At 42.0% G+C, this 6,707-nt stretch overlaps 1 pseudogene; it reads left to right on the top strand.

Annotated features, from left to right (window-relative positions):
* The first annotated feature begins 4,912 nt into the window (after positions 1–4,912).
* LOC124712770 lies at positions 4,913–5,030 on the top strand (annotated as a pseudogene).
* Positions 5,031–6,707: the final 1,677 nt, after the last annotated feature.

Genomic DNA, 6,707 nt, shown 5'->3' with positions numbered 1-6,707 from the left:
AGTAATGGTCCGATTGCTGTTGCAAAGAGTGACATAGACATCGGGCACTCATGTCGCACCGAACTTTTGATTGCAATGGGCCTACTGGACTATTCGTTTACGATAATTGTCGGTATTGACTTCCGCAGAAGATTTGTAATAATGTTGATAAAACCTTGCGGAGAGTTCATGGGACGCATGGTGTGAAAAAGGTAAGCATGATCAACTCTACCGAACGCTTTCTCAAAGTGCAATGATACGATGGCGCATTTCTTTTACAGGCTACGGCAATGGGAATAATATCTCTATAGTCGCACAGTGTGTGGTAAATGGACCTGTCTTTTCCTACGCTTGATTGATATGATCCAGTGACTGTGTTCATTACTGATTTTAATCTTTCATTAATGATGCGGGCAAATATTTTATAGTCAGATTGTAAGAGAGTGATAGGCGTGAAATTTGTTACCGAGTTTCCTGCAGGATGTTTCGGGATTATAACTATGGTTCAAATGGTTCAAATGGCTCTGAGTACTATGGGACTTAACATCTGAGATCATCAGTCTCCGAGAACTTAGAACCACTTAAACCTAACATCTTATTTGTCAGCAGCGTGCAGCGCAGACAGCAGTCATTGCAGCTTACGGTATTGTGCGCTACAGCTCTTGCGAGCCCCGTATTTCCTCCACAACAGTACACTTCACTGCATTTCACAGGCGACAGCCTTTACCGTACCTAGCAACATTCTAACGGATAATTAATGAAGTTGAGTAGGCGTGGCTCTAAGCCATTCTGCCAAGTCAATAACAATCTTAAACTCTGTATAAAAATTTAATTAGTGAATCTCATCCTTGAGAGGTAACTTCACATTCCGAAAAGAACCCGGAAATAACTTGTTAAGTTCATAACTAAAAGTGCCATTGTGATTTCTGAGAATTTTAGTAAAATAAATAATAATTTTCGTTAGTTTCATGTTTTACTTACACTAACTAGCCCTACTCCAGTACCCAAGTATCCCACTAATTACGTAAGAAATTTTGCGTATTTTTGTGTCATTTCCTTACAGCGGCCGACTCCAGAAGATATTTATTGCTTAAAGTTTTTCAGGCGTTTCTCTTTAGAACCTTGCGAGCGCCTGTCTGACCTCTGTAGTAGCGTGGGGGTGGAAATTGCATCTTGCAGGAGCCACAGGGTAAAAGATATATCTCAGATTAATCCGTTGCGCAGAATGACAGAATAGCAACCCCACGCTCACAATACATTCGTCATCATTCTCCACTGAGCATCATTATCCACTGGCCATCATTCTCCACTGACCCTCAGTCTTTATCAAGTACCATAAAGGTTAACAGTGGTCAGATATTTCTACATTTTCTTTACCTACTGTACTGCCTCGTTATTGTATTTCATCCAACATGTGTCCAACAACATCCAAAAATTACGTGCAGTTTTCACATCTGCGTCATCACAGTAAAGTACCTCTACCTCTCTGCAGTGCTTATTTAATGAAGCAACTACTATATTATATTACAGAGGCAATGAAAAGAATGTCTAATAGATGACACCTTTGGTAGCTGACATTTTCATATAGAATTTCATTACTGATGTCTACGAAAAAAGTTCCTAGTAAATCGTGAAAACTGCGTTACACAGAAACTTATAGCTTAATTTGCTATAATATCACATCTCCCAAGATTTACCAGCGATCAGGATTCTTGTCAGTATGACGTCTGATACTTTGGGTTTCCGAGAAAATGACAAATGCATTATTATGGTGGCTAATAAAAAAGCGATCGGCTGAATGAAAGATCAACATATTGCAGAATTTGTCTGTCCAACAGCAAGAACGTAGGCTTTCGAAAACACGACTAAGCACATAAATCCGGAGTAAATGCTATAATAAAATCTTCTGTTAATACATTAATCATTGCTGATCACAGGCAATGTATATTGTGCAGCGTGTAATGCAAACAATTTAACCGTTGAATCTACATGATACTTTGAATGAATTGCTTACTACACAGCATTTTTAACTGAATAGTCTGGGGATGTACGAAGAATCAAATCTGTGTCCTTCCTAGCAGAAGACCGTGATGCTCAGCATTTGTTTATACAGGTCTTCGATTGTATTGTGCATGTGTGAAAATGGAAAAACCTGATGATGGTGTATAAGCCATCACCCTTCAATCTCTGTCATTATCTCTCTCTCTCTTTCTCTCTCCCTCTCTCCCTGTAATGATTAATATTTATTACAAAGGAAATAAAGCTAATAAAATTTTCAACAGGCTCTCATATAGTCCCTCTGATTTATACAACTTGAATCAATCGCCCCCTTCTCTCCTTTTGTTACTGTTGCAGGAAGTAGAGTGTAGCTGAAATAATACAAAGTTGTGTAGTTAGTTTTAGCGAAACTTGGCTACAAAATATGACTCATGTAAAGCGTAAAGCAATCAGACACAAAAAATGTTGACTTCTATACATCGCCATACACTACATTAATAGTTTGGACTGTGGAGTATCTATGTGGATATTAACAGCAAATATAAGCAGCCGTCTGCAGTGTGTAGCATCTACAGTACCTCAAGAGCAAATTTGTAAGTACCACTTGTAGGTCAGTAGCTTTGCTTGTGTGTGTGTCAGCCTAAAAACAAACCAGGGAATGTGAAGTGAGAACCTAAATGGGCAGCTGAGCTCAAATCCACATCAAGTACATGAAACTGAAAAGAATACTGTGTGTGGAAGCCGATATTATTCATAACCAAATTGTAAGGTATCAGGCAAATCCAACACCTTCCATGAAAACCCTGACATGATAAGCAAATCCAGTAATATGTCACATAGCTCCGAATAAATCGTGACATTAAATTAACCAAAGTAATACGAGTAACGAGTGAGCAAATGGAATACCACAGACTAACAGAAGAATGCCTAATTGCATGTTATACCTTCCCACCGTGAGACAGGCGCAGTTCCGAGGGGAGAAACGAGAATAGAAGCCGAGAGCAGAACCGTGTTAAGCTGGAAGGCCCTACGATAAGGGACGGACGGACACCCATGTCGTCAGCCAACCGCTAGGACCACACCACCCGCATGTTTTAGCGTGAGACTTTTTCGCGTCTCTGTTACGTTATGACCACCCCCCAGCCCATGTTAAAAGCTAGAGGCCACCAGAAGAACAGTATAGATCTTACGATAACACAAAAAGGGCCACACCCCAGCCGCATGTTTAAGCGTGAGACATTTTCGCGTCTCTGTTACGCCAGGACCACCCCACCCCCCCCCCCCCCCCCCTCCCAGCACATGTTAAAAGATAGAGCCCTCCAGAAGAACAGTTTAGATCTTACGATAACGCTAAAAGGACCACACCAGCTGCAAGTTTTAGCGTGAGACTTTTTCGCGTCTCTGTTACGTTGCAAACTTTAAAAACATTGCCCCACCACGAAAAGTGTAACTTTTCTCATTGGATAGACAGAATTTTTGTAGGCGGAGCTCAAGGTTAACATTGAGACCCTGATTGGTCAGATGAAAACACAGCCAGATAATTTTTTTAAACCAACTTCGGTAAATTGTAGTAAGGAGAAGTTAGGAGAGAAGTTGCTTCCGAGACGGCGAGGTTAGCGGAGCTGCGCTGTCCGCCGCCCCCTGACAAACACCGACAAGGTAATGAACGCACGAAATGCCGCACAACAGCGCATAACGCTTCACTCAGAACTGCAGAAGTCTCATCTGTTACACCCCTTTTTTTGCGTAATGCTGGTGTCGATCGTCAATGAAAGCTCATGGTGTTCAAATTTGCTAATTGAAGTAAAAATCTGAAACGCGATGATTTTTCTGTTATATAGTTATTGAGAAGCCACATCAGCCACTGTAATTTACGACAAGTTAGACAAGTAATTAAAGATAATTGAGGGTCACTGTAGATCATTTTGATAGTTTTCTCTTTTGTGAAACTTAATTTAAAACTAGATTATAGATGTGATATGGCATAGGTTATCCTTCGATCCATTGTAGAACTTGCAAACCCACTCAGGGAATATTCGTTCACATTTTTGTTGTACGCAGTTTTTTTTTACCATCCTGTATTAAAACATTTCCTTTTATCAATAGTACAATTTATAAACAATGTTTTGTGAGTAGAATAAAATTTCCAATGGTAAACTTAACTGCTTTTACGACGTTATTTTACCAGCTAACTAAAAATAGGAAATCCTTTACCCCCTTCCACTAAATTTAGTTAGTATTAAGATTCTTTTACAGGGAGTGCACTGGAGCTGACGCTGATATCATTAAGTATTTGGTTATATCATCGCTAGTCTCACTGAACTCTTCTGAATTCTACATGTCATGTGTGGTCTGGCGTCTCCTTACCAGCAACAGGTCCCAGGTTCAAACTAGTCAATTCCCTAAAAAACACGCTCAGAGCGTCGTTGCGCGAAAGTGGTAGGGAGACACGATATAGAAAAAACAGACACCACGCAGAATGTTAGAAAATAAATAAGCAAACCAAAATTTTCACGCTGAATAGACTCATCAGTGCAAACTGTTTGGAAAACAATAGCGTAACTGCGTATAAAAACAAACCAGACCGTAAAGTCGGCATGTATAACAATGTAACCTGAAACACATGAAAATTTCTGCACTGAAATATGGGGCTGGTATATTAAAGACAGTGACAGAACCTAAAGAGCGCGAAGGAAATGCAATAATCATGTGCTATGAATGTCACCTGCACAATGCATTTGTGACAGAAACAGCGACACAGCAAGACTCCACAACAGCTAAAAAATACTGGTAAAAACTATTTGCAGTTGGCCCAGGAAAAAAGTTTCATATTTTTCGCCCAGAATGGCAATGAATCACATGACTCAACCTTTACGTTCTGAAATTTCATTTAGGAAGGAGCTTTATATACACAGGGTGGTCCTTTGATAGTGAAGGCAACGGCCTTGCCGCAGTGGATACACCGGTTCCCGTCAGATCACCGAAGTTAAGCGCTGTCGGGTGTGGTCGGCACTTGGGTGGGTGACCATTCGGGCCGCCATGTGCTGTTGCCATTTTTCATGATGCCAACTGAGGAGCTACTCGACCGAATAGTAGCGGCTCCGGTCAAAGAAAACCACCATAACGACCAGGAGAGCCGTGTGCACACCACACGCCCCTCCTATCCGCATCCTCACTGAGGATGACACGGCGGTCGGATGGTCCCGATGGGCCACTTGTGGCCTGAAGACGGAGTGCTGCTGCTGCATTGATAGTGACCAGGCCAAATCTCACGAAATAAGGATCAAACGAAAAAACTACAAAGAACGAAACTCGTCTAGCTTGAAGGGGGAAACCAGATGGCGCTGTGGTTGGCCCGCTAGATGGCGCTGCCATAGGTCAAACGGATATCAGCTGCGTTTTCTTACATGGTAAACTCCACTTTTTAATACATATTCGTGTAGTACGTAAAGAAATATTAATGTTTTAGTTGGAACACTTTCTTCGCTTTGTGACAGATGACGGTGTAATAGTCACAAACGTATAAGTACGTGGGATCACGTAACATTCCGCCAGTGCGGACGGTATTTGCTTCGTGATACATAACCTGTGTTAAAATGGGCCAGTTTACTAATTGCGGAAACGGTCGATATCGTGTTGACGTATGGCTATTGTGATCAAAATGCCCAACGGTCGTGTGCTATGTATGCTGCTCGGTATCCTGGACCACATCTTCCAAGTGTCCGGACCGATCGCCGGATAGTTACGTTATTTAAGGAAACAGGAAGTGTTCAGCCACATGTGAAACATCACCCACGACCTGCAACAAATGATGATGCCCAAGTAGGTGTTTTAGCTGCTGTCGCGCCTAATCCGCACATCAGTATCAGACAAATTGCGCGAGAATCGGTAATCTCAAAACCGTCGATTTTGAGAATGCTACATCAACATCGATGTCACCCGTACAATATTTCTTGGCACTAGGAATTGCATCGCGGCGACATTGAGCGTCGTGTACAGTTCTACCACTGGGCACAAGACAAATTACGGGACGATGACAGATTTTTAGCACGCGTTCTATATAACGACGGAGCGTCATTCACTAACAGCGGTAACGTAAACCGGCATAATATGCACTATTGGGCAACGGAAAATCCGCGATGGCTGCGACAAGTGGAACATCAGTGGCCTTGGCGGGTTAATGTATGGTGCGGCATCATGGGAGGAAGGATAATTGGCCCCCATTTAGTCGATGGCAATCCAAATGGTGCAATGTATGCTGATTTCCTACGTAATGTTCTACCGATGTTTCACTGCATGAAAAAATGGCAATGTACTTCCAACATGATGGATGTCCGGCACATAGCTCGCGTGCGGTTGCAGCGCTATTGAATAGCATATTTCATGACAGATGGATTGGTCATCGAAGCACCATACCATGGCCCGCACGTTCACAGGATCTGACGTCCCCGGATTTCTTTCTCTGGGGAAAGTTGAAGGATATTTCCACATCTAAATGAACATGGATACTCTGCAAGTCACATTTAAGTGCCTGGCAGAGGGTTCATCGAACCACCTTCCAAATTCGTTATTATTCCAATCTCTTCTAGCGTGCGGGAAGATTGAACACCTATATCTTTCCGTACGAGCTTTGATTTCCCTTATTTTATCTTTGTGATCGTCCCTCCCAATGTAAGTCGATGTCAGCAAAATATTTTAGCATTTGGAGGCGAAAATTGGCGAATGGAATT

This window comes from Schistocerca piceifrons, chromosome 8, assembly GCF_021461385.2.
Source record: "Schistocerca piceifrons isolate TAMUIC-IGC-003096 chromosome 8, iqSchPice1.1, whole genome shotgun sequence".
Lineage (NCBI taxonomy): Eukaryota > Metazoa > Arthropoda > Insecta > Orthoptera > Acrididae > Schistocerca > Schistocerca piceifrons.
Note: the sequence above shows the minus strand (reverse complement) of the source record. Positions and strands in the feature narration are given on the sequence as shown.